A 19,537-nucleotide genomic window follows, 5' to 3' on the forward strand; every position below is an offset into this window, starting at 1 on the left:
CGTCATCGGAGGAACCGGACCGTGGCTCGTAGCCGGAAGAACCGGACCGTGGACCATCGTAGGAGGTTCTGGACCGTGGACTGTCGTAGGAGGTTCCGGACTGTGGACCTTCGTCAGAGGTTCCGGACTGTGATATGTCACTGGAAGCTCTGGACTGGGAACTGTCACCGGAACCTCTGGACTTGGAGGCGCACTGGAGGCCTGATGCGTGGGACCGGTACAGGTGGCACCGGGCTGATGACACGCACCTCAGGGCGTGTGCGGGCAGGAGGCACAGGACATACTGGACTGTGGAGGCACACTTGAGGCATGATGTGTGGGACCGGTACAGGTGGCACCGGGCTGATGACACGCACCTCAGGGCGAGTGCGGGGAGGAAGCACAGCACATACTGGACTGTGGAGGTGCACTGGAGACACAGTACGTATGGCCGGGGCTCACGGCGACTGTCTTGCTCCAGACACCAAAACATCCACTCCCCTCAACTATTTCACAATATTCCTCGCTCAGTCTATCACAATATTCCTCTTCGCTCTCAGATTCGCCCCTTGGCTTCGCCGACCAACCCGTGTGCCTCCCCGCCCCAAAATTGGGGGGCTGCCTCTCGGGCTTCCGTCGTGGTCATGAACTTCGGAGTCGCCGTTGATCCTCCTGCGTCTATTTCCATGGAAGGCTTTCGTCTCCTGCCATTATCTCCTCCCAAGTCCAGGATGTCTTCTCCTCCTGGCCATGCTGCTTGGTCCGTTTGTGGTGGGATCTTCTGTCACGTTCGTCATAAGGAGTGGACCAAGATGCAGCGTGGTATTTTTCCATCCTTTATTTTGGATTAGAAAACTTTAAAGAACAAAACAACAAATAGAACAAACGAAACGTCAAGCTACTATAATGCTCACAGGCAACTATACATAGACAAGATCCCACAAAGCACAATGGGAAAATGGCTACCTAAATATGTTCCCCAATCAGAGACAACGATAAACAGCTGCCTCTGATTGGGAACCATACTAGGCCAACATAGAAATATAAATCACCTAGATAACCCACCCTTAAATCACACCCCGACCTTACCAACATAGAGAATTAAAGCTCTCAATGGTCAGGGCGTGACAACCCCAGACAGCACATAACATTCTGAGAACCATATGTTTCTTGAGCTTGGTGAGAGCGCTGTTGTCCTATGGTTATTTTGCATACAACCTTCCACAATGTTCTGGGAATGGTGCAGGATAGTTGCTTGGCTTTGGAACATTGTCAGTACATTTAAGTTATTTTCTTGGTATTTCATTACTTTAGTTCAAACATGGTTACATTTCATGTAATGTTTGGTAATGTTCTAGGAACATCCTCCAACTGGTTTGACATTGGGAATGTTCTTAAATAGTTCAGAGAAAGTTAAGAAATAACATTCTTCTGTGGAAATGTCATTACTTCAGCGTAACGATTTCTCCAAGTTTCCTCAAGATTATATTTAAAGTCAAAACTTTCCATAGAAACCACAAGAAAACATTAGTAATGTTCAAGGATTATTTAAAACATACATTCCGTTCTCAGCAGCAACAAAACTCTCTCTATCCTCTATCTTGTTAAGTGTGTTCAGGTGTGTTGGCCATGCCCACTAACTGGCCACACCTGATCTTAATGAGTGCTTATTTCCATTGAAATTGGGTCTTTTGAAAAAAAAAAAAAAAAGCTTTGTATGAGTTAAAAAACATTGCATGCTAACTCCATCCTGGTGGTGCAGTGGATTCATTCCATGGATAGAGAACAAATGATCATAGGTTAAAATCTCACTGATGCCATGCCACAATAAAAAAACAAATGTGTTTGCATGATTAATGCCTAAGCAAATTAATTTCTGTGTCCTATCTGTGCTTGGAGTTCAAAACAGTTCACCTAAGCTATCAGTCTTATTGAAACATTTAGTAAAGGATTTAAGGATGTTATTCAAAAACCTCTAAATAACGTGTAATTTTCATTCTCAGAATGTTCACTTCCGTTCTAAGAACCATTCAAAAAAACTTTTACTGATCAGGAAAAAAACAATGGGAAACCAAAAACGTACGTTCCCACAACTTCCAAGGAACCAAATGGGCTAGCTGGGATACATACTCTGCAGTCAAAATATTTGATTAAACTCACTCTTGAACATTGATAAGGGATTTCTAATTAAAATGTGAGGTGAATGGGCAAATGAAGTCCTAACATTACATTACATTTCTACACATCCACAGGGCAGCTCCATGAAATCAGGCGGTAATTGAGATAGCATGGGAGAAACCATGAAAACCCATTTCCTGTTGTCCTTATCTGCTCTGTATTGGGTAGATGAAGCAGGTTAACAGGGAAACATATCCGCTGCCAGCAGCATGTTTATATCACAGAGGCCATCACAGGGCACCAACATCTGTCTGTCTACAGGGCATTCCCAGGGATGGATGGGCAGGTGTTCTTATCTCCCACCCCACTTGCTTGACTTCATTCATTTGATCCTATATTCACCTCAGTCTGATACATTGGCTCACAGTGTCATACTGGAGATTGAAAATAGGCAGAAGGGAGTCTGATCTCACACTTCTCCTAGGATGAAATGTGAATTAAATGTTCCAATGCTTCAGTGTTTGCATCCACAACACATTGATTTCTTTTCACATATGTTATGAAGCTAGTAGATCTTTTGTGATTTGTCTTATTTTGGTCACAATGATATGAGGGAGTCAAGGCCAAAGAGGATTGGCTGTTATTTAGTGCCTGTGTTGTACCTGGAGACTGAATCATCTTCAGAGGGTTAAGGGGCAGAGGTCAGGGGTCACTTTTCAAAGCAATACCGTTTCCTAATCATCTATGACATTTTCATTTGCTAGAGCTGGTGATGGTTTCTGTTGCTATCAAATATGATGTTGTATCTGAAAGGGAGGTGTGAGGGGAATGTACAATGAGGGAACCAACTGCCAGACAGACAGTCATGTCAAGCAGATGCTTCCACAACAGCAGCAAGGCTGTTCCTTCTTCTTGAAGGTAATTTCTAAACTCCTAACACCCCTCTCTCTCTCTATCTCTCTCTCTATCATCTCTGACCCGTTGCTTTGAATGTTCTCTGTCGCTGTCAGTTACACAGCGGATAACGAGGATCTCTCAGGTAATAAGGTAGAAGGAACCAGTGTGAGATAAGATGGAAGGATAAGGGCAGCACAGTTGTTCCTGTGGCTTTATGTGCAAATGCCATCTGGGTGGGAGCTGTGACAGAATTAACGCTGACAGTGGTGCGATAGTGTGTGCGTGTGTGTGCGTCTGTCCCTCTCACACAATCTGTCCCCTGACAACACCACCACCACCTCTCTCTCCCTCTCTTAAGAAACCTGCAGTCTTCTTTGCTTATTTATGAGAGCATAGTGACAGGGTCTGGACCGGGGTGTTCATGACTGGGCATCAGTCTTCAGCCCTCCCTCAGCCTCCACACCGCGCTCATCGATTTTTGCCCCTCGCCATCGACACACTCCATCAATCAATACGGTAACAAGTCTTCATTTATACTTGAGAAATGCACTGTTTCCAGCTCACTGGGCCCAAAACTTCTGATGCTGTCAGAAGATATGGGCCCTCAGAGTCACACCACAAATAGCAGACTTGACAGACATGATACAGTATGCTATACATCCTATTTCAAGTCAATCTGACTAGTTAAAATTAAATGAACACTGCTCAATAAACATGAATATATTTTTTAAAGAATTAAGTCAAATGTGCCATTATTTCCATACCTTCCATGTGTTGAGTATTCCTGTCAATAGTGCACGATCTCTCTCTCTGACATGTACTTGAATGTTTGTCTTTATTTAACCAGGTAAGTCATAATATTCTAATACATTTTTAACTAGCACTACACAACATGGAAAGTATGTTGTAAAATGTGTTGTTATCCAGGCTATTCAATGTGCAGTGCAACCTCTTTTCCCTTATCTCACAACAATGAGCTGTACATTAAACTGAAAATGTCTGAGTGATGGTAATGTTGATTTGTTGGTATGTTATGTATAAGGTTGTAGAAAATAATTTCCTCCTCAGAGGACAATAAACTATTGTATTATTTTCTATTCTATATTATTTAATTTCCATCCAGCCAAGGCCAGTTGATTAATATGGTTTATTCAAGAACATCTCAGTGCAATTTGTATTAATTAAACCCTTATCATTCCCTTGGTCCTGGCTCTCTGTGAACACTGCATGCTAGCAGACTGCCTGGCTGCCATTCTCATTAGATCCAGCACAGTCAATTACAGGGTGTTAGTAGAGCTAAGAGCTGACCCCACCAGAGCCGGAGGGATTACCATGGCAACCAGGTAGACTAGACTGTAGCGAGCTAATGAAGAAAGGCCCCACACTGACTTCTAACAATCAACCTTGTTTAAGTAAATTAGTAGTAGATTGTATAACTGAAATGTCAATTGTTTTCGATGAGAGGAATTTAATCATTGATTGTGATGTGGATTAGTGGGGTGGCAGGGTAGCCTAGTGGGTAGAGTGTTGGACTAGTTTATTTTTATTTTCACCTTTATTTATCCAGGTAGGCTAGTTGAGAACAAGTTCTCATTTACAACTGCGACCTGGCCAAGATAAAGCATAGCAGTGTGAACAGACAACAACACAGAGTTACACATGGAGTAAACAATTAACAAGTCAATAACACAGTAGAAAGAAAAAAAGAGTCTATATACATTGTGTGCAAAAGGCATGAGGAGGTAGGCGGATAATTACAATTTTGCAGATTAACACTGGAGTGATAAATGACCAGATGGTCATGTGCAGGTAGAGATACTGGTGTGCAAAAGAGCAGAAAAGTAATTAAATATAAACAGTATGGGGATGAGGTAGGTAAATTGGGTGAGCTATTTTCCGATGGACTATGTACAGCTGCAGCGATCGGTTAGCTGCTCAGATAGCAGATGTTTGAAGTTGGTGAGGGAGATAAAAGTCTCCAACTTCAGCGATTTTTGCAATTTGTTCCAGTCACAGGCAGCAGAGAACTGGAAGGAAAGGCGGCCAAATGAGGTGTTGGCTTTAGGGATGATCAGTGAGATACACCTGCTGGAGCAAGTGCTACGGGTGGGTGTTGCCATCGTGACCAGTGAACTGAGATAAGGCAGAGCTTTACCTAGCATGGACTTGTAGATGACCTGGAGCCAGTGGGTCTGACGACAAATATGTAGCGAGGGCCAGCCAACTAGAGCATACAGGTCGCAGTGGTGGTTGGTATAAGGTGCTTCAGTAACAAAACAGATGGCACTGTGATAAACTGCATCCAGTTTGCTGAGTAGAGTATTGGAAGCTATTTTGTAGATGACATCGCCGAAGTCGAGGATCGGTAGGATAGTCAGTTTTACTAGGGTAAGTTTGGGGGCTTTGTTGCGGAATAGAAAGCAGACTCTAGATTTGATTTTAGATTGTAGATGTTTGATATGAGTCTGTAAGGAGAGTTTACAGTCTAGCCAGACACCTAGGTACTTACAGATGTCCACATATTCTAGGTCAGAACCATCCAGGGTGGTGATGCTAGTCGGGCGTGCGGGTGCAGGCAGCGAACGGTTGAAAAGCATGCATTTGGTTTGACTAGCGTTTAAGAGCAGTTGGAGGCCACGGAAGGAGTGTTGTATGGCATTGAAGCTCGTTTGGAGGTTAGATAGCACAGTGTCCAAGGAAGGGCCAGAAGTATACAGAATGGTGTCATCTGTGTAGAGGTGGATCAGGGAATAGTAACCGGAAGGTTGCAAGTTCACACCCCCGAGCTGACAAGGTACAAATCTGTTGTTCTGCCCCTGAATAGGCAGTTAACCCACTGTTCCTAAGCCATCATTGAAAATAAGAATTTGTTCTTAACTGACTTGCCTAGTTAAATAAAGGTAAAATAAAAAAGTGTCTGTCTGCATGTGTAATGTGTTGTGTATGTTTTTCAAAGTGTAGTGGGTATTAATTGCGTGCCTTACTATTGATGACAAGCAGCAGCCCCAAGGCAATAAACATGTCCCCTTCATGTAATGGACAACACATACTACAGTCGGCCTACATGTCTGTCAAGTATCATCATAGGTTATTCAGCTCAGATAAATATTAATAGCCCTGCTGATAATATTCATAGTCTCTCTGACTGTCATATGATATCAAAACCAAAATGTTTGTCACATGCTTCGTAACCAACAGGTGTAGACAGTGAACAGTGAAATGCTTAGTTACTGGCCCTTCCCAACAATGCAGAGAGACAAACAGAAAGAACAGAAAGAAATAATAGAAAGATTATAACTCTCGGGCTTCCATCCACGCCGCCATGCTGCCTCCTCATACCAACGCCTCACTGCCTTCGCCGCCTCCAGCTCTTCTTTCGGGCGGCGATATTCTCCTGGCTGTGCCCAGGGTCCTTTACCGTCCAACTCATCCTCCCATGTCCAGAAATCTGGATTTCGCTGCTCCTGCTGCCGCTGTCTGTCACCACACCGCTTGGTCCTGTTGTGGTGGGTGATTCTGTTACGGCTTTCTTCTGTTGAAGGAGAGGCGGACCAAAACGCAGCGTGGTTATTTAGATACATCTTTAATAAAGATGAAAATAGAACAATATACAAAAACAAGACCCATGAAAAACCGAAAACAGCCCTATCTGGTGTAACAAACACAAAGACAGGAACAATCACCCACAAAACCCAACACCAAACAGGATACCTAAATATGGTTCCCAATCAGAGACAATGACTAACACCTGCCTCTGATTGGGAACCATATCAGGTCAAACACAGAAACAGACAAACTAGACACACAACATAGAATGCCCACTCAGATCACACCCTGACCAAACAAAACATAGAACATACAAAGCAAACTATGGTCAGGGTGTGACAAACAATAACTTGGTTATATACACAGGGTACCAGTACTGAGTCGATGTGCAGGTGTACAGGGTACTGTAGATATGTGTAGGTAGGGGTTAAGTCACTAGGCAACAGGATAGATAATAAGCAGTAGCAGCAGTGTATGTGATGAGTCAAAAGAGTTAGTGCAAATGGAGTCAATGCAGATAGTCTGGGTAGCTATTTGTTAACTATTTAGCAGTCTATGGCTTGGGGGTAGAAGCTTTTCAGGGTCCTGTTGGTTCCAGACTTGGTCCATTGGTACCCCTTGCCGTGCAGTAGCAGAGAGAAGAGTCTATGACCTAGGTGGCTGGAGTCTTTTGAGGGCCTTCCTCTGACACCACCTGGTATAGAGGTCTTGGATGGATATTCCTATACTCTTATGTTCAATGATATGGTATACACTTCTGCTTGTCTACAGCATTAATAACAGCAACAGACAGACAGACGGTAGCCTAGTGACACAGCAATGTTGTGGTGCTGCTGCTCTGAGCAACTAACTCACTGAAGTCTTTGAGACAGCTTTGCGGCAGTGACAGTGACAGAGCAATCCCCTGCTGTGTCCCAGAAGGAAAGCTGCCAAGCTGCCAACACACTGGAGCCTGGCTGTCCATGGCATGCATCATCCTTCCCTCATGCCTCCATCTCTCCCTCCATCCATCACTAGAACCCCTGCTTTCTCCCCCGAATTGACCACCACTGTCTATCTGCTCTAAATTCCTTCACACAGACATCAGCTCTCCTGTCTCATAGTCTGATAAATGAATAGGTCGCTACTGTTTTGGTATGATGAACAACTGACGTGTTGTAATTTCCCCTCCTATCCAATCCGCTTCGTCACAACCAGTTTGCAATATCTCTCTCCTCCAACGCCTCGATGCATCCCTCCTGTTGCTATAGGGCAGAGTTGTATCGGTGTTGGTTTGATCCTAGCCTCCCCTGCTCCTCCTCTTCGTGATGGTAGTTTCTATTATGAGAGGGTCAAATTACTCCGCATGTCTGCAACTATACCTACTTTCTGCTATGATGCTGCACGCTTGAAGAATAATTAAGAAGATTGAATTCTGTTTCACATCGACTGAGAATGTTTGTAAACAACTGAACCCGGGTCATTGCACGAGCTCCCTTCTGAAAGTAAGTAACGACGAGAGTTTGTTGTTTTATTGTGGAACTGACGCGTAGGCTATGTTTTTGTGTGATGTTTTTGAAACGATGCACACACCGGTTTATATTTTGGAGAGTTATCTTTTATACATGGGAATATATGTATGTCCGCAATTTATGTATATTCATGCATTGACATGTTGTTCACTAATAAACATGTTATATACAACCCCTCACAGAGCTTTGAGAAAACAGCTGAACAGTGCACGCACGCACATATCTGCATTACCAGTTAAAAGACAGGTAACAGTCTTGACATTGAACCACCACATTTGATACACAAAAAATGTCTGTTCAGTACGTGTATTCTTCAGAATGCCGCGCGCGGTATCAACTTGTTTGATGAGAGAGACTGTCATTGTTTCTGAAGAGATTATAGTTTATGCTATAGCCTGTACAGTAGCCATACTAGTACTGTATATAATTGTCCAGCAGCCTCGAAGTAGGCTGGTATGTGAAGTATAAGCTGTAAAAAGGATGACACAGGAACCGGGACATAATAATAACACGATACATGTTACTACATACCTACATGTGACACGTGAACATGTGATTGTATTACAATGGTAACATTATGTGCAATTATGCAATCCTCTATTATTCCTAGTCCTATAGACACAAGTTTTAATGTTAGTTCAATAATTAATGGTGGGAGACTGGATAGAAAGTTATCTATGGAAAGCATTAGGTGGGGAATGTGATTAATGCCTGCCTGCCTGCATACACATTACTCATCACTGTCTGTCTGTCTGCCTGGCTGTCTGTCCGTCTGTCTTAAACACTAATTCGCCCTAATTATAGCCATCTGCCTGCCACTCTTTATAGAGATAATATCCATCCACAGCAATCGGGCTGCATAATGCATCAAGGTAGCCAACAGCTGAACATGTGACATGCATGGAACTTGTACAGTATGTGTTTGTTTCAGTCATTGGTTATTAATTTTCTACATGCACCCCATGCCATGGCATTGCCCCGGTTCCACTAAGGAACTCAAGACTCAAGGTCAAGACAAGCACCACAAGGGCAGACAGACCATGGTCACAGTAACACTTCATCCCTATAGATCAGGGGTGTCAAACTCATTCCATGGAGGGCCTAGTGTCTGCTGGTTTTTGGTTATTCCTTTCAATTAAGACTTAGACAACCAGGTGAGGGGAGTTCATTACTAATCAGTGACCTTAATTCATCAATCGAGGACAAGGGTGGAGCGGAAACCCTCAGACACTTGGCCCTCAGTGGGATGAGTTTGACACGTGCTATAGATTATCTTTAGTTGGGCTACTATCAACAAACTACTGCAACTCTTGATCCGCAACAATTTCCCACTGTAGAGTTACGGTTAGTGGATAGTTCAGATAGGGGTCTGTTAACAGGAGTCAACATTACAAGCATCGCTACCATTCAAGTATAAGATACATAATGTAATCTTAACAACTAAAGAAAATACATATTTTAGTCATTTAAATAACACTCATTCAAATGTTATACCATCACTCAGCCTAAAGCTGCAATATGTAACTTTTGGAAATGTGTGTTATCAATCTATCATTGTCATTGAAAGCAAGTCATTCAATGAATCACATTTTATTTATAAAGCCCTTTTTAAATCAGCAGATGTCACAAAGTGCTTATACAGAAACCCAGCCTAATACCCCAAACAACAAGCAATGCAGATGTAGAAGCACGGTGGCTAGGAAAAACTCCCTAGAAAGGCAAGAACCTAGGAAGAAACCTAGAGGAACCAGGCTCTGAGGGGTGGCCAGTCCTCTTCTGGCTGTGCCGGGTGAGGTTTTAGGAGTACATGGCCATTAAGGCCAGATCGTTCTTCAAGATGTTCAAACATTCATAGATGACCAGCAGGGTCAAATAATAACCACAGTGGTTGTAGTGGGTGCAACAGGTCAGCACCTCAGGAGTAAATGTCAGTTGGCTTTTCATAGTTGAGCATTCAAAGGTCGAGACAGCAGGTGTGGTAGAGAGAGTGAGGGGGGAGGGGGGGGAGAGAGAGGGTGGACAACAGCAGGTCCTGGACAAGGTAGCACGTCCGGTGAACAGGTCAGGGTTCCATAGCCCCAGGCAGAACAGTTGAAACTGGAGCAGCAGCACAACAAGGTGGACATCAGGCCATGTAGTCCTGAGGCATGGTACTAGGGCTCGGGTCCTGAGGGAGGGAGGATGAGGGATAGAGTAGATATATTCTATGCGCTCTATTTCTATGCTTCCTCTTCTTAAGTTTTGTTTTTTGTGGCTTTTACTTTCGGTTTTGTACACCAGTTTTGTACACTATACTTGCATGTTTTGTCACATAAACTGAAATTAGGCGAACCATTAGAATTTCTGCAACCAGTAAATGGGGGAGCTATTTCTGCATTGTGCATCTTCAACTCTAAAACCAATTCCTCTTGACCTCAAATGGATAATTGACTTCAGCTCATGCAATTCCAATTGGAAGATGTTTAGATCCAATCATGCTTTAGTTAACAAGATAAGTCATTTCAGACATTGGTATAATATAAGAGTAAGTAATTGTATGGGGCTAACACACCTTCCATCCTGAGTCGCGAGTCAATGTGCTGTGATTATGCATGCTCTTGCTAGACTTGATTAAAACACCTACTCTCAGTGGGGTGCATCCCAAATGGCATCATGTTCCCTATGCAGTGTACTCCTTTTTACCCAAAAGTAGTGCTGTATTTATGGAATAGGGTGCCATTTGGAATGCAGACCACTGAACGCTGCCTGGTACAAAATGGGTTATTATTATCCGACTCCCTGTCTATGAAATTGGAAGCATTCTCATTTCACAGAGCTGAAATGACAACAGTAGGCCTAAATCATCACTAAAGGCACTATTGCCGTGAAAACTACCTTGAGCAGTTGACAATTGAATCAGGAATGCATGTCAAAAAACAACTGAAAGCATGTAGAGAAAGCATAGGAGCTACAAAAACATGACTTTATGCTCACAGGTAACCATCACCTCATTCAGATAATGTGACAAACAGGCAGGGGCATAGGAATTTTTCTACAGGGATTTTTGGGGGGGGAAACGGGTATTAAATGCTAATTTCTAGTGACTTTTGAGAAAAGGATACAGACAAATCTTAATTTACAGATGGGAAAATGTACAAGGCTAAGGGGGGCCTTGCAGAGGGGCACTTACACTGGTACAGTCCAATCAGTCTAAAGACCAGGGCCATTCATACTATACTGAATACCAGTGTGACTGTTGTTAATATGCATATATTTAATTAAACTACCATGTTGTACTCTCTGTTACTATATGATTCATTTTCTATTTTTCTCACTTCCCCTGTTAGGTTGTTACTACTGCTACTCTACATTCTGGTTTGAAACTTCAGTTATTATACTGTAATAATAACCAGCAACATACACAGTTAAAAACTGTTTTAATAAAAGAAAGTAGGCATGAATGGTCATACTGAAATTAATCAATCAATCGCCATTATCAAAAATATAATATCATCATGGCTGCTTCGCTCCTGCAAGAAGTTAACACATCCAATACACCCTCTAGACTTAAGCTGCTATCATTTCATCAGAGATCATATAATATCATCATGGCTGCTTCGATCCTGCAAGAAGTTAACACATCCAATACACCCTCTAGACTTAAGCTGCTATCATTTCATCAGAGATCATATAATATCATCATGGCTGCTTCGATCCTGCAAGAAGTTAACACATCCAATACACCCTCTAGACTTAAGCTGCTATCATTTCATCAGAGATCATATAAGATCATCCAGGCTGATTCACACTATGACAGATCATCAGCCTATTAACTTTATGAGCATGGAGAGTCACTTCTCAGTATCGTACCTGTTGGTTTGTGGCCTCTCTCTCCCTTCCTCTCAGACTGTCTGTCTGTTCATGGTTGTCACTGATAACACCAAACAAAATCTTAACACATGGAACACACCTTCATGACCCATAATCTCTGATGAAATGAAAGACGTCTAAGTTGAAAACACTCAAATTGACCAGCTAGTTTGCCAGGGGTGGTGTGTGCTGTTGCCAAGAACCTTACTTACAGTCCTTTGCACATCTTTGAAAAAAAAACTCTTATGTCCTATCTTTTCTCTCTTCTTGACTGGCGGCATTGTGAACTTGATACCCTATGATGAAGACTAAGACAGTGATTGTACAAGTAATTCTGTAGCTAGCAAGTGTTCTTGGCTTCAAAACACTCACTGTTTTTCACTCCTGCTTCTAACACTGAAGGGGACATGCCCTCCCCCCCAGCTCCTACGCCCTTGCAGACAGGAATTTATAGACACACCACGTCAGGCAATAATATTCAATGATCATCAGCTCCAGTTTCCACTCTTAGACGATGATTAAACATAGATGCATTAGGATTGTCCTGCTGGGTTTTTGATCCTCTGAGTGTATGGGTGAGAACCACTGGACTGTAAAATCCTGTGGGCTACGCCATTTTTTAAAATCCGTTATTTTACCAGGTAAGTTGACTGAGAACACGTTCTCATTTACAGCAACGACCTGGGGAATAGTTACAGGGGAGAGGAGGGGGATGAATGAGCCAATTGTAAACTGGGGATTATTAGGTGACCGTGATGGTTTGAGGGCCAGACTGAGAATTTAGCCAGGACACCGGGGTTAACACCCCTACTCTTACGACAAGTGCCACGGGATCTTTAATGACTTCAGAGAGTCAGGACACCCGTTTAACATCCCATCCAAAAGACGGCACCCTACACAGGGTCACTTGGGATATTTTTTAGACCAGAGGAAAGAGTGCCTCCTACTGGCCCTCCAACACCACTTCCAGCAGCACCTGGTCTCCCATCCAAGGACTGACCAGGACCAACCCTGGTTAGCCTCAGAAACAAGCCAGCAGTGGTATGCAGGGTGGTATACTGCTGTTTAATACATTTCAATCAGTCAGTCAACCAATCAATCAACTTTTTTTTATAGCGGTTTTTATTACCAGTGCACTTGTGCTTGACCTAAAATGTTCTGCAGAATTCCATATGATGTTATTTGGTAAGACAACAACCCTGTGCCAATGTTGATCACTGTCTGACTGTGCGTTAGGATTCTGCTCTTTTGCCAACACTGAAAGTGCTAGATTAAAGGATTTACTTTCGACTGCTTTTTCAGAGTGTTGAGTCATGATGCTTGCTGCTGTGTTTTATCCTAATGAAAAGAGCAGTTCAATTTTACAGAGAGGGATGGGGAGCGAGACATTAAAACAGGAAGAAAAGCACTCAAATAATGACAAGAGAAGTGACTGAATGAAAGAAAGAAAGCAACTGCTTTCTGTTTTGATTACAGGAAATGCACATTAAATTTTTTCTCTGTGACAAAAGCATTTACAAGAAAGGCATTCTCTCATTATTGCTTCATGAGCCTTCTGGCTTTAAATCCCCCTAACACACGTCTCAGTTTTTGAAAACCTTGGGGATAGAGAAGAAACCACATTTAAGGGAAAGGGGATACCTAGTCAGTTGTCCAACTGAATGTATTAAACTGAAATGTTTCTTCCAAATTTAACCCAACCCCTCTGAATCAGAGAGGTGTAGCGGGCTGCTTTAAGTGACATCCATGTCTTGGGGTTAACAGTGGGTTAACTGCCTTGCTCAGAGGCAAAACAACAGATTTTTACATTGTCAGCTCAGGGATTCGATCCAGCAACTTTTTGGTTATTTCCCCAATGCTCTAACCACTAGGCTTCCTGCCGGCCCAGACAACAGTCAGGTTGACACAAATCTCAAAAAGGGATACAGTAGATGAAATCCACTGCGAACCAATTGCTCGACAAAAATAACAATTGAATCCCTCTACTCAATCCCTTAACTCATCTGAATTCCTCAACTCATCTGACCCTCAACTCAATCCCTCAACTCATCTGAATCTCTCATCTCAACAGACCATGCAGTAATGACCACAAGCTCTATAGACAATAGCTCTATACAGAAATAACCAGCTTTGTGTTACTTGAGTTATGACAGACAGGCAGGGTTTATAACAGCTTTACATACATACTACGTACAGCCCACAGTAAACGGCATCATGGGACTGGTTGTGGCTTACAGAGGATTAAGCACAGCCAAGCTTATGTAAACCCAGCCCATTGACCCCACAGCCACTCTGCCCCTCCCAGACTGTCCTGTACCGGTCACTCACCCTCTGTCTCTGCCAGGCCTCAGCCTATAGACAGACTATCTAGGCTATAATGTCACCCTATGGGACCAAAACAGCGAAGAAGTTTAGCCTCACACTTCAACGCTCTTAGTTGTTGCAGAAATTGACCCGCTATGTCTTTACTTGGTGTATGCAAAGTCATCTAGCTGAGTCCACCTGTAAGGGCGCATATAATTAACTAAATTGTGTAGACTCTTGGTGAACCTGATTATTTTTATGACAGATAGCTGCCATGATAAATCACAGGCTGGTGTTACGTACAGTAACATGATGGGTTGATGTTGTAATGCTGGCCGTCAACCGTATTGTCATGAATCGCGCAGCACTTAACCAAAATGCACCGTCCTCAGAGCCTTCAGTTCTGCTTTCTATGGCTTCACCAACCAATTGAATCATGCTTTTGGAACAAATCAAACAATTAATTTGATGGAAGAAGGCCCCAAGAGTGTTTGTCCCTGTCAGTTTAATATAATTTTGTATAATGAGTCAGCCTGTACTGAGTTGATGTCTCTAACTTGCAATGACAGTGTCCTACCACCTTGCCAGGAGCTACTGCTGCTCTATGTCTACAGCTGAGGTTGTGTCCCTAGTTACAGATCTGAACTTCAATGATTGGCTGTGTCTAGAGATCTGAACTCCAATGATTGGCTGTGTCTAGAGATCTGAAGTCCAATGATGACTGTGTCTAGAGATCTGAACTCCAATGATTGGCTGTGTCTAGAGATCTGAAGTCCAATGATGACTGTGTCTAGAGATCTGAACTCCAATGATTGGCTGTGTCTAGAGATCTGAACTCTAATGATTGGCTGTGTCTAGAGATCTGAACTCCAATGATTGGCTATGTCTAGAGATCTGAACTCCAATGATGACTGTGTCTAGAGGGCTGAACTCCAATGATTGGCTATGTCTAGAGGGCTGAACTCCAATGATTGGCTTTGTCCCTACCAGAGATCTGATCACTGAATCTACATACAGCAAAGTAGAACGTTCCACAGCATCAATAGGCAGTTGGAATCATTTGTATACATTTAAGAAGAAGAAAACATTTGTTGAACTGTGAACCTACCTGTAGGGACATCAGTCAGTGATTTGACCTTAGACATAGAAAGTTTAAACCATGTATTTAAAGTAACCATAGATACAGACAACTAGTAGACTGAAATAGCAGGATTGACTTGAGAAGGCCCTCCTAGTAGGCAGGTGTTGTTGGTGTCTGTCCCATCCAGACCTACTCTAGGTCAAAGACATGAGTTGAATAATTAATTAAAAACAACCGTGTCGTTATCAGAGCACCAAGGACTGGTAATAGATATACTGTAGTGGGCATGTGTCTGTCTGACCCTGCTGTGCTGAAATAATACACTCAAAACATTATTTGTGTATTTTCTTCATTAATCCATAGTTAATACAGTCCCATAATGTTTTGCATGCCAGTAGTCAAGTTTTCAAGATATTGAACTTTCAAGAATCAAAGTGTCACTTGTCACATCAAAGTGACTCTTTGCTTCTTGAAAATCCTTAATCTTGAAAACTGGACTGCTGACATGCAAAACATTGTCTGCATGTGGGGTTGTTTAGTGGAAAATACAAATAGCACTATCACATTCTTAAAATCATTCTTGAATGTTTTTTTGCTGTTGATCTTTAAGGGGCAGTTTCCTGGACACACGTTAAGCCTAGTCCTGGACTAAAAAGCAATCTCAATGGAGAATGTCATTACTTGCCAACCTCATTCATTATTTCCAGCTCCATCCCAGTATCCACCAGTGGCGGTCGGTGCCGTTTATGATGAGGGGGGACCATTTTTTCCCCATGAGCATGGCCTTATTTCTATTACAGCATATTGGATGAATGGCATTCATATTCCATTCATCCAGTTAAATGTAACATCGATAAGTTTAGGCTACTACATTAAACTAGAATTGTCCCTATACCTATCATGAGGTTGCTACAACCTAGCCTATACTTTACAATGTACTTTACAACTTTACAACGTAGGTGCACACAGGTTTAGGGTGTATTCATTAGTCCAACCGTTGCAAATTAGAGTTTCTATTGGACACATTTGGGTATGTTTATCCCCGTTTCGTTCTGTTTTCTTTCGTTTAAGAAACGTTTTTCAACAGAATTGGCGGAATGAATACACCCCGTATCACATGTAAACACAGTTCACTTTCATAGCAGCCACGTTGTATTCCTTCTCGCATCAATACGCCTTCCTCTCACCTTTTCCCTATGTTTGTGGACTTCAATGCACAACACATCAGCTGTATAAGATCAGGCAAAAATAACTTTAAGGCCAAACCATATCATAACCTCTACACACTGCCTACATTGTTGTCACCATATTAGCTAAAATAACGTCATATTCAACATAGCTAATATAACTAATGCGTTAGTAAATGCACTACAATCATGCAGTACAGTGTACAGTCAGTGAGCAGTTTAGCAATTACACCGGCTGGCCCAGGTGGCAATAAATGAGTAAAACCAAAAGCTTACCTGAACTTGGAAGGGTTCCAGTGTTGTGTTGGATAGTCATAGCCAGCTAGCTAACTTAGCATCCATCTGTTGGAGCTGGGTGTTTGAGTAAGTGAAACTGAAAGTGAAAAACAATGACCAAATCTCTCTCTCTCTCTTGCATCTCCTTCATTTTTGAAGAAATTGATTTGTTCAAAACTGTTCAACTATTTTCTCTCTCTCAATTTGAGTCAACAACTCACCACATTTTATGCGCTGCAGTCTATGCTTTCAGTACTAGATTAATTTTATGATCCTTTGATTGGGTGGACCATATGTCAATTCATGATGCAAGAGCTCTGATAGGTTGGAGGACGTCCTCTGGAAGTTGTCATAATTACTGTAAAAGACTATGGAAGGGGTGAGAACCATGAGCTTCCTCGGTTTTGTATTGAAGTCAATGTACCCAGAGGAGGAGGGGAGCTAGCTGTCCACCGGCTACACCATGGTGCTACTCTACAGAGTGCTGCTGAGGCTACTGTGGACCTTCATTGCAAAACAGTGTTTTTTATCAATTATTTGGTGACATGAATATATTTAGTACATTTTTATCTAAAAAGGCTAACTTTTTTAATGTTTTACCATTTTTATTTTTATGAAATTCACTGAGGTGGATGGTCCTCCCCTTCCTCCTCCGAGGAGCCTCCACTGGTGTCCACATGTGAAAACGGCACATTTATATGTTTTGTAGTAACAAATATAAAGATAAAATGTTCTACCTGATGACATCATCAAAAGTTAAAACATTAAAATAAACAGTGATTTTTAAACACTGAGATTCACGGTGACGCGGAGAGCAAGAAAATGGCCTCCCTCTGGCTAGAAACTTGTTGCAAGTTTTGAAAATCACAATTTCAAAATAAAATGATGATGACGTCATAGGGAAGGATATTTTAAGACTTTTCTTCTTAGCTTTTTAACCACAGATGGTAGAAATGCGCCATTTTCACATAATAGTAGACACTGGTATGGCACGAGAATGAGGTTGAAAAGTGGTGGAATTTCCCTTTAATATGTGAATTCATTATCATTTTTTGTGTGTTTTGTACAACTGTTGTTAATGGCACAGTTATGTGTTGCAGCTTTTCTTCTAAACCTAAAGAGCCAAAAGTAGCTTTTATAACATAGGCCTACTGCGTCCCACAACAGTTTTTCATCTAACCGTAGGCTCAGTCATTGACGCAGCTGTCATGTCTCCTTCAGAATAAGACCCATCAAACATTCTCGAAGACGTTGCTTTGGTCGGAACATAACACTCAGGGGGATAACATGAATTAACTTAGCACCAATAAAACAACAGTGTGCTCGTAGAGGATGAATAATAGAGAATGCTGTTTTTGAATGACCTATCAACCTTGTATAATTCAAAGATGCATCATTCTGCTTTCTAGCACAGTATGCTTTCACCGTGTGACCCCAATGAGGATTTAGTCATCGCTTAGCCACCTTTTGTTTCTCCGAAAAATACACATCAGGTTTATTTAAATACAGTTTCTTGTGTCTTCATTCTTAAAGAATTTTCCACTATAATTTGGCGTTAAAACAAACAACGTTATATTGCTTTTGCTTTTGAGTAAAATAAAAAAGCTAAATGTCCACATAAGTCCACTTTTGGCAGACATGTTCACATTGCTGTTAAACTCCTGTATTATGATCCAGATTAGCAGAGCTGTTATGTAAATGCTCACAATGTGTCTTTACAGGTTCACAATTCAATACATCATTATTGGATTGTGTTCAAATAGTAGTTCATAACCTATTAAATGACTCAAGCATGTAGCTTTATACAGTATGTGTTTCATTTGAAGGGGCAATTCAAGTAACATTTATGACCTCACATATTCTTCAACCTTATTATAGTGACTTGGCAATAAACAGTCATCGGATGTAGGCCTCCCGAATGGTGCAGTGGTCTAAGGCACTGCATCACAGTGCTAGCTGTGCCACTAGAGATTCTGGTTCGAGTCCAGGCTTTGTCGCAGCCGGCCGCGCCCGGGAGACCCATAGGACGGTGCACAATTGGCCCAGCGTCGTCCGGGTTAGTGGAGGGGTTAGTGGAGGGTTTGGTGAGGAGGGATGTTCTTGTCCCATCGTGCTCTAGCGACTCCTGTGGCAGGCTGGGTGCAATGGATGCTGACATGGTTGCCAGGTGGATGGTGTTTCCTCTGACTGGTGTGGCTGGCTTCCAGGTTAAGCTGGCAGGTTAAGCAGGCATTGTGTCAAGAAGCAGTGTGGCTTGGCTGGGTTGTGTTTCGGAGGATGCACGCCTCTCCCAAGTCCGTATGGGAGTTGCAGCGATGAGACAAGACTGTAACTACCAATTGAATACCATTAAATTGGGGAGAAAAAAAGGGTAAAAAAAACAAACAGTCATAGGATACATCCCAAATTGCACCATATTCCCTATATAGGGCTCTGGTCCAAAGTAGTGCACCATGTAGCGAATAGGGTGCCATTTGGGACAAAGACATAGTGGCTGGCTATAACACAAACCCCTAGATCAGTGATCACCATACATTGTAGAAAAGCCAAGGATAAAGCTCCTATTTATTTGTCTTGCGCGATTGTCGGAAGTGCACTCAATTCAGAAGCTCTGCGCACGCTGGGTAGGAAGGGACAGAGAGAGACTGTCAAAGAAGAAGAACATAAAGTTTATGTTTTTATGTCAACACTGTTTTTATTCAACACTTTTAAATACATAAAACGCTCTTCTCCCTACTTCCACTCTCACCGCTTCTGCAATGAATGAGTAGCCAAGTGTATCGATAGCC

At 42.3% G+C, this 19,537-nt stretch overlaps 1 protein-coding gene across 5 annotated transcripts in view; it reads left to right on the top strand.

The window, feature by feature from the left end:
* The first annotated feature begins 7,902 nt into the window (after nt 1-7,902).
* The window catches only part of LOC109901687 (oxidation resistance protein 1), a 208,585-nt gene continuing 196,950 nt past the window's right edge, over nt 7,903-19,537 (top strand). For 2 of the 5 annotated variants that reach the window (XM_031786958.1, XM_031786961.1), the window contains exon 1: nt 7,903-8,024. The gene's annotated coding sequence lies outside the window, so the exon portion shown is untranslated. The remainder of the gene's footprint in view (nt 8,025-19,537) is intronic. The other 3 variants (XM_031786959.1, XM_031786965.1, XM_031786963.1) reach the window with 2 other exon arrangements.

The sequence above is a fragment of the Oncorhynchus kisutch genome, linkage group LG13, assembly GCF_002021735.2.
Source record: "Oncorhynchus kisutch isolate 150728-3 linkage group LG13, Okis_V2, whole genome shotgun sequence".
Taxonomy (NCBI): domain Eukaryota; kingdom Metazoa; phylum Chordata; class Actinopteri; order Salmoniformes; family Salmonidae; genus Oncorhynchus; species Oncorhynchus kisutch.